This window comes from Spea bombifrons, chromosome 3 (genome assembly GCF_027358695.1).
Source record: "Spea bombifrons isolate aSpeBom1 chromosome 3, aSpeBom1.2.pri, whole genome shotgun sequence".
NCBI lineage: Eukaryota > Metazoa > Chordata > Amphibia > Anura > Pelobatidae > Spea > Spea bombifrons.
In genome coordinates, this window is record NC_071089.1 from 32,836,203 (window position 1) to 32,846,624 (window position 10,422).

A 10,422-nucleotide genomic window follows, 5' to 3' on the forward strand; every position below is an offset into this window, starting at 1 on the left:
TGAATAGAAAAAGGTCTGACCTGTAGCTACGATGAGCAGCAAAGAAAGAGGAACAGGGTGAATGTCTAAGGGTTTATATACCACTGGTTTCTTGTTTTTATTGGTTGTTTCTGCACTCTACGTTAACTTTTTTGCTGCTGTTGGTGAAAAAAAGGGAGATATGCAAAATAGGAAGCCTCCTGTCTTGCCTTAAAATTGCTTTGCTAATTGCGGTACAACCAACTCCACCACTAACAACATATACAAACACTATTCCACTTTTCCTGTACCAATACTTGCCAAAATGCTTGCCTGGTGCCTACATTGTGCATGAAGATGAGTCATTGGGTACAAACAGGTGGTAGTTGTAAGGGCAGGCTATTAATTAGTCCACTGCCAATACACCATGCCGGATGGGAAAAGTCTCTACTATTGTACAGAAGGTGTCCTGGTAAATAATTCAGCAATTTTCCCACGTTTGTTTCTGCACCCCCTTGCATGAAGTCACAATTATAGCATCAAAGGGTGAAATGGCATGCCTGTAGCAACATAATCTCACTTTTTGCCCAGCTCTAGTAAAGCAGGGACATTTATATAATTTCAGATCAAATCAGTACCACTTTATTATAGTTTATATGCATTACATTTTCATGAATGTGTGACGGGAAGGACTAAGTATTAAGCATACTCTATATGCTCTCTCTCTCTCTCTATATATATATATATGTTATAAATATGTACATATTTCTTTACTTTCCATTATATAAGTTTAAAAATAAAATTACATTTTTATGTTTTGGTTGAAGAAATGGCTTATTTTATTCATTGTTTTTAAACTCGTTAAATTCTTCTTTCATTTCAATCGTAATATGCAAAATTACATTTCCTTTTATCTCTAAATATCTTTCCAGTATTGTTCTTGTTACTGCTTTATTGGTTTTTCATGCCTGGTTATAATAACACAGTTACTTTGGTTTCAGTTTAAGCAAATCTCTATTCTCTTTATATCTTTTCCTCTGTTATTGCCATATGTCCTTATTTTTTCCGTTTGAATTCTTTTTCTGTTTCAGTGCTCTTCTTAATTACTTGAATTATTCTTCTGGGTCTATTTATACTTCTGCTTGGGATACTTCTGCTTGGGATAACCGACTAAATCTGTCTTTGTTCTTACTGGTGGTTTGTCTATTGGGCACAAACTACTTACGTAAATAACTCACATTTAAAAGAGTGACTAGCTTGCACATTTTAGACAGTATCTCTTTGTTCTTATGGGCAATTTGTCTATAGATAGGTTCAACAATGAGTTCCATAAAAAACCTATGATGGTAGATAAAGGGCTAAGTGCACCCAAGGAGATCCCCAGATCCTCGAAAAAGTGGACATGGGTAGAGAGGTATAGAGTTCAGTCAATGTTTTTATCATTATTATTTTATACTACACTATTCATTATGCATAGGTCCTCAAACTCCCTTTGCACAAGTGGAACCTAACGAAGTAAAAACATTTATAGGGACTACTATGGCCCTTCCCATCTGATTAATGTGACTCCTCTGCCAACATTCTGAACCGTTTCACATGGTCATTTGATTCATCAATGTCCTCAATGTCCATGAATTTGAGAAGGATACCGGTTTGTGTGATGACATTACTGCACTAAACTATGTTCCTAACTCACATAACAGTTTTCTTGATTGGCAGAAGGCTCTGCATATCCCCCATCGCAGTTGATACCGCTGCGACACCTCTAGTTACGCCACTGAAGAAGTTTTGAGTAGTACAACTGTTGGTTTACATACAGAAAATGCCACACATTGGCAGGTCTATTTACTACACAGCAAGTGCATTCAAGATGTCAAAATTGTGAGTTTGCAGTAGTTAACTTGTACAATTTGGGCTTAAGTCCAACTTGTAAATTCACTATTAATAATGATCATTTGGAATTGCAGAAATTAACTTGTCACATACACTCAACTGCAAGCGAGTCGAGTTCATGGGAGTTGAGAAAAGCAAAAATATACTCCAGCCCGCCCTCTAAGATCCAACAATGACCTGCTCCTCGCATCTTCACTCATCACCTCCTCCCACGCCCGCCTACAGGACTTCTCTCACGCAGCACCAACCCTCTGAAACTCTCTTCTCCGTGCTGTCCGACTCTCACCAACTCTACCCTCCTTCAAACGCTCCCTAAAAACCTTTCACTTCAGGAAAGCCTACCACTGACATAAACATCAAAACTTCTCTCTCACCCACTTACAACCCTTATCTCGCCCTACATTAACGTCATTCACTACCACGCAGTCCTCGCCTCCTGTTTCTCACCCCCTTATCCACCTAGATTGTAAGTTCCTACGGGAACAGGGCCCGTCATTCCTCCTGTATCTGTATGTCAATTGTTGTATTGTTACCTGTCATTATCTGTAACCCTTTCACCTTGTACAGCACTGCAGAATCTGTTGGCGCTTTAGAAATAAAGAATAATAATAATAATTATATTTTCCAGAATAGTTAATACTGGAACCAGTAGATGGTGCTGTTTCATCATGAATGGGATTATGTAATTTTGAAATAATAAGTGTTTGTCATAAACATGTACAGGAACATTGATTTTTTGACAAGCAAAGCAACACAACTGCCAATGGGTTTCACTGACCTTTCATACATTTTCTGCACAAAACAAAAAGGATTCTTGTGATGAAAGATTTATACAACACAGGTTACTTTACTACCCTGAATTATCTGCATAGGAAAATAGATATGATTTCTTTGAACTATGGCAGTGATCTATGAAAGTTTGCACCAGTGCACCAGGGGTTTATTTGCCAAAGGGTAAGTTGTCAGGAGAGCTTGCAGGAGAGTTGTGGTTTCAGTAGTGGCAGTGTTTCTCCAAAGTCACATTTAATTATGCATTATACAGGGCAGCTGAGCCCTCCTTGCTGAAACCCGCCAGTACTGGTCCTTCAGAATGCACATTGAAGTGAGGGAGTTGGAATTACAACTCTCCTGTTACTCAAATGACAACTCTTTCATTAGTGCATAAACCCAAATCTCAAACATTGTAACAATATTCTGTGATTCCTGTTTTTCACAAATGTATTGCAATGGTCTTCTTTACCCCCACCTCCAACTTTGGTTTTGAAACATCAGTTATACTAACTATGCTATAGCGTAGGAACTGTAGTAAAACACACAGAGAAGTTTCATATGGGCATTGGGTTGACTGCTTTCAAAAAAACTTTACTTTTGTTCACTGTGAATGGTGCAAAAGTTAATGCCCCACTATATCAAAATTTAATTTAGCTTTCAAATATTTTTATATTGCAGTTGTCAGAATATGTTAAAATCCCCGATTTAGAATTTGTTTCCAAAGTCAGGACAAACACATGAATATACTTTAGGATTTTTGTTTGCAATGTATATTTTTTTTATGAGAAACTATTATTTTTTCCCTTATTTGTTTATGTGCTATTCATACTAAATAAGGTTTCTAAAGAAAGCTTTATTTGTCGTCCAAAAAAAGAACATATTATTTATGTAGGCAATCTAAATAATTGGGTGAAATTACGGTTAAACAAACAAATACCAAAAGTGCTTGAATTGTTCTTTTCTTACATATAAGCAATGTAAAACACTCTACATCTATAAGGAATTAAAAACATATTACGAAGCAATACAAACCTCCGCGACATTAGAAAGTATCAGCATAGCTTCAAAAAAAAATTTTTTTCCCCGATAATACTTTTTATACGGTAGATGGTGCTGTTTTGCCATGAATGGAATTATATCATTTTGCAATATTATCTGTTTGACAAAAACATGTCTACATGTATATGAAACATTGATTTGTTGACAAGCAAAAACAAAACAACAGCCAGTGGGTTTCACTCTGCCCTTAGATACATTTTCTTCACAATCAGAAAGTTTTTTTTTTTTTACTGTGATCAAAAAATTATACAGCACAGGGGATTTTGCTTTAGGTTGGAGCATAAAGTTAGAATGCACCCTATGGTTGCCTTCGAACTAATGTCTATGGTTTTATAGGGAATAACAATCATTAACTAAGCAAATATTTTAAGCACTCTTAATTATTGTGAAATGCAATAGAATGCATTAATCAGATTAATGTATCTGTAGCTACTAGGAATACAAATTATCACCAGACAGTGGTTGGAACCTTTGGGGAAAGATGTCACAAATGGAGATGGAAAAATTCAGATACACTATGGGGTTAAGACTTGGCATTGCGCATAGTGATCTTCAGCTTCTGTGTGGCTCCTGACGCATAGAGCGTGTACTGATGTTGTTTCCAGAGGAAGTTTGGAACTCTGTAGTGAGTGATGCGTCAGGTGACAGGCAATTTTTACACGCTATGCACTTGGTGGCCCCTTTCTGTGCGTGGTCTATCGCTTCGTGACCGAACTGTTATTAGTTCTGGACACTTCCACTTCACATTAATAGCACTTACAGGGGCAGATCTGGCAGAGCAGAAGTTTCACAAATTGACTCGTGGCAAAGGAGGCATCCTAAGACAGTGCCACATTTAAGGTCAATGACCTCTCCAGCAAGACCAATTCTGTTTGATTTTATATACCTGTTAGCGATGCGTTTGGCTGAAACACCTATCTCAACAATTAGGAGGGGTGTCCACATACGTTTGGTCATATAGTGTGCATCAGCTGAGCTCAACACAAACGCTCTATAGAGAACTGGTTCCCAGCAAGGATTTGCCAGTCAAATACACAGTATACACATGTGGTAAACAGTAAAGGAGAAGAGAAGAACCAGTCAGTTAACAAACACAGGTACTGGTCTTGGCATATCTTTTCTGGTTAACTCCTGCTTATTGTACTCTGCATTTTACTAAATACATAAAGGCAGTTATGAATAGATATGAGCTCTTTTAATGCAAAAATAATTTACATACGTACTGTGTATGCAAATCTATTGTAGTTAGACACATTACGCTAGTGAGCATTCACATAAAACATACTTTTGTGTTACTACACCGTTCAGTTAATTGTCATTAGGATGTTTACAGGCAAAGAAACATAGAAACATTCCCACTGCTAGCCAACTGTATTCTAAGTTACCACTTAGGTATTCTGCACTTTCGCTGTAACTTTCAAGTTTTATTAGCATTCAAATAAAAAAAATGTCATGCTTTCCACAGCATATTTAGCTGAAATGAAATGATTCATAGGAAGTATTTTCATTTTTTTTTCTTTCAAGAGGGATGTTTTCTGTGGATCATTTTGCTTCATTCTACTGCTCTCATAGTCTTCCCACATTCTTATGTTTCTCACTACCCTCTCATTTACTACAGCTCTTTAACTTCTCCCTTAATCTCCCCTCAGCCTTTTACCCTCGCCACCCTTTTACCTTCTTTAATTCACTGAGAATTTTAGCATTGTGTCCTAAACAAAATGAGCTCCTCTCCTATGCCAAGAATTGAATCAATGACTTAATACATTATCATTCTTGAACATTTATCTGTTACAAAGTTGAGTTTTCATGCCAGAGATCTGTTATTTCTTGCCTTCGACCCTGCAGCCAATTGGGGCATGCACGAGTGCCTGAGAAGGAGATCAGCCCCAGTACATGATGTCTCAACGTTTTGTAGCAAGATTGCCTGACATCCTTTAGTGAGTTCTCATGTCCCAGGGCCATGTCATGATTTGATCATCTTAAAACCTCATGGTACAGAAGGAAATAAAAAGCAGAACTAATGATTCTTAATATATTGAAGTGGGGCTGATGAGTATATAATAGCTAAAATAAAACTGCAGTCTTTGAACTGCTCACCTTTTTTTCAACATTTTATCCTTAGTAATCATACAGAATTGGGAGGGCTATACACCAATGTCAAGTCAATTGCACACTTGACTTGAACTCATCAGAAAAACAACTGTAGCTTAGGAACTCATTAGCACCGGTTGCTGTCAAGTTGCAGTCAAGTGAAAGTCAAGTTGTGGCATGCACGTACATTGCGTTGAATAATGTTAGCTGAGTTAACCTTTAAATTTGACTGACGATCTAAGCTTTAATGAATGGACCACACAATGTCCAGGATCACATTATTTTAGTTATGAAGCAGGATTTAGGAGGTAAAATGAGCCAGCATGAGCATAAAACAGTCCATCCTTCATAATGCTATCTTCATGGGAGGTATAGAATTGGATTTAGTTGACACTATGCATGGTCAAAGATCATGGTAATGTTGTGCATGAATAAAAGATTTATGGTTTACCTTCAGGCTTTATATTTTTAGGCAAGATGAGGACATATATATGTCATATATATCTTATATATAGTGTGACCACAACAAGAACTCTTATTTCCATCATCTCCATGATAAATTTCATAATTTAAAGGAGAAGTAAGGATTCTTTTTTGTCAATATTGTTTCCGGCTCCTGGGTTATATTCCCATGCCTGGGAGATCACTTACTGAAATAAGAATTGGCATTTTTATTTGTAAATTCTAAATATTTTAAATTATGCATGTAAAATACAAATGTTAACCCTTCAAATCAGAAACCATTTTTATAAGTGTACATTATAGCATGAAATGTTATGCATCCTAAAGAAAACCAAATCTTGGATACACGATAAAAGTAAACTTTAACAGCAGTTATTTTTTTGTCAATAAATCTGTATAACATAGCTTACATTTCAGATATATTGATCAAATCTTGCTTTGATTGCTATTGATTGAAACAAAACTTTATATTACTAATAAAGGCTTACAAAGTACTTTGTCACCTACATAAATTAGGATCTAAGTGCTTTAGTTTGCTAAACAAAGAAGATCGAGTAAAAAAAAAGCCCATTAACGTTTGTATGGCTTTTTCTATAGCTAAAACAGCACAGCCATTCTTTCTACCAACTACTTGCATCGCGTGGCTAAAGACTATTCAGATATGGACACAGTTTGTCAACGGTGTTTAGAAATTGAAATGTAGCATGGGAGATTTCCCTAAAATGTATATCACAGTTATTTTGATACTAGGTAGCATACCCCCTCCGTATAAAGTCACCAAAAAGTAGGTTGGGTGGGAGGGTGTAGTAAGTCTCAATTAACTCACTTAATACTATATTCAGTAACATATATAGTAACATCAGTTTTATTGCTGTGGAGCTCTTTAATACCCACAGACCTGGCAAACATTTAGACTCCTAAAAAGTAGGTTACCAAGGGATAAAAAAGGGGTTCCAAAAAGAGACTGTTCTGCCAAAACAGGGAGCCTTTGGGAGCATTACATATGGCCCCGGGCATTTGCTAGATGCCTGTTGTGTGCTTTCTACCCCAGTATACAGATCCCGCTTGTATAAAAGTGGCAAGGGAACCAGTAAACTAGTTCTGCATATTGTTTCCTGACTAATGGAGTCAAAGTTTGAAGTTTGGTCCTAAAAGGTTAATTTTCTCTGTGTTAGCCCAATTTATGGTAGCAACTTCAATTGGAGACTAATTTTCTCTGGGGCTAATACAGCTCCTGACTTTATAAGAAATAGCATCTCTTACTATGCTAAAGGATTGCATATATTTGAAGGCTATTCTCAGTGTGTTCATATTTCCAGATGCACTAAATACACATCATGGGGTCTATGATTCTCTTTTAGGAGCTCGGAATGTTTGGTGAGTATGACTGTATCACAGTCTTCTTCAGTCCTAAAAGTCACAGCAGGAGAAATTGTGTGTGTAGTATAAATTTTGCAACCAAAACATATCGTTCTTCTAGACGCCTTACACAATTACACGAGTTGCTATGAACAGGCTAAAACAGATTTTGGCAGAAATCACATCCTTGATACAAAGAATCCCTTTAGCCATTTGAAATGCTGGTGCCGGTGATATTCATCCTGGGAATCATTTTTGCTGTAGTGCTTTTGATTTGGATTTGCACGTGATCACCTGGCTGAAACAACTAATTAATACAAGGAAAATAAATGCATAATCATCAATACCTTGAAATGAATTATTCAGACCCTTTTTTTAGATCAAGGGAAAATAACCTGATATAATAGGTTGGTAGCATTATAATCAAATTGCGTACAAATGTATTATAATTGGTACAGCACTCTGGCTGTAAGTGGATATAATAAAAAATACTGGATTGTTGAATGTTTTAAATGCCCTGCAGTCTCATAATATGTTGGTGTATTTCTGAAACAATAATTATATTATCCGCTTTGCATATGATTATGCAAATGATAGTGGTGACCTAATTACAGTTGTATTCATTCACTGAGGCAGCATATTATGCACATTACCCATACATTATAGATGTAATGTCTTACCTCCTGGGGTAAAATTATTGGTTGCATTGAACCAATAGGAGCACCATGCCTCTGCTTCAGGAGAGCTTGGGGTGCAAACTGGTCTGGCAGTAACCCCATCAGACATAGCTCTAAGGTCCCTAGAGTTAATCAGAATATTAATGAAACAAGTATGGCCATAATAACAAGGAGATCCATAGAAAGCTAAATCAAGTGTAACCTAATAGGAAATCAAAAGTAAAAAGGCATAGACTATAATAACCTTATCGAACATAAATGTATAGAAAGGGTAAGGCTGTCATTTATGATCCAACCCAAGGGGTAGGTATAAATCCCACAATTACGAATATGTGCATGTAGTTGGGAGCCAAATAATGGTTGGACTAGTCCAATCCCATACACTCAGTAAAGTTAATTTAAGGTGCCTAGTTGTGATAAATGTGAAATAAGGCATTTGAAAAGCAAAAGCATAATGCTGTGAATAAACAAAATTAGGTTAGATTAAGGGAATTCCCGTTGTATAACGATTTGGGCGTAGTAGGTCAGTATAATTTCTTTTTAGAGGAACTGATCATCTCACAGACTGAGCATATTGCAGGAGACCAATACCTGAGACTGTTATGGCAACATTTCTATCTTAAAATATTTTTTTACAGCGAGGGCAGGAAAGCTCTGGAATGCCTACATAGAGATGTGGTTATATAGATAATGTGAATGCTTACAAAGAGATGGATTCATTCAGCACACTTTTTTAAAAATCTGATTGCCTATGGAAGTCATGGTTAATTTTTTACTTTCTAAAGCATTAGAAGCAGGGCCGGCCCTATAATGGGGCAGACTGGGGCAATTGCCCCAGGCGGCACTTTAGAAGGGGCGGCACTTTGCCGCCCCAAGCGCTTTTTTTTTGTTGTTTTTTTTGAAGCGGAGGAGAGAGAGAGGGGCACCGAGTGGTTTTCGCTTACCCGCTCGGCGCCTCTCTCTCTCTCCTTGACGTCAATTTCCGGCGCTCAGCATTACAAGCCGGCACCGTGGCAGAGCAGGGAGACTCGCCGCAGGACTGTTTAAAGGTAAGTACCGGGGGGGGATCGTAGATTATGGCGTCGGCGAAGTTTAAAATGCCGCCCCCCCCCGCCGACGCCGGGGGGGGGGGCGGCGTTTTAAACTTCGCCCCAGGCGGCGTTAAGTCTTCGGCCGGCCCTGATTAGAAGGTATTATCTTAAGTAGATTTTCCTTGCCTTTAACCAGATTAACATACATGGGGATGTCTTGGTAAGGACAGACTTGATGTCTTTTGTCAAGCTCATTAACCATTATCTAGGTCTATAGTAGATGGCAACTTGTCACCTTCCCTGGAGTCCCAATGTCCACTACACATAAACATTACCAAAACAGGGAAAATGTATAAAGATAACACCACTCAATGAGAAAAAGAGAAATGTTGTGTCTCGGTCTGATCCTCGATGTGCAAAACACCCTAGGTCATGAATGGGTTAATAATAGTCTTCTGAAATAAAATAGCCTTCGTAATTGTTTTTAACGTACTGTGTATAAATGCCCATTTATATTTAGTTATGTTGTCCTGTATGCTAAACAAAAACATTTAGTATATCTGTTAGTTTATTCTTTCCTCTGAATGTTTCATTATATAAAATCAATTCAAAAACTTAAGAAACATACTCAATTTCTATGGCAACACTTCATCAGTGCCCATTTGTCGTATGGGATGTTTTCCTGTCAAAAATATTTTGCCAAATTAAATAATTGTTTGGGGCCTTGAATCATTGAACCATGATGCAGCAATTAGTTAGGAAATGTTAAATCCAGCAGTCAACAGCAACTTCAATCAGGGGCGTAACTAGAAACCACCGGGCCCTGATGCAAAAATTCACTCTGGGTCACCCCAGCTTGAACAGCTAGTCTGTGCCTTTTTTGCCCACACTTACTCATACTCACTAACACATACTCCATCTCACCCCACTTACACAATTACACATCCATGCTCACACACAGGTACACATCCATGCTCACACACAAAACCATACATCCATGTTCACACACAATTACACATCCATACTCACACATACACACAATAACACATCCATGTTCACACACAAAAGTACACATCCATGCTCACACACACAAAAGTACACATTCATGCTCACACAAAAGT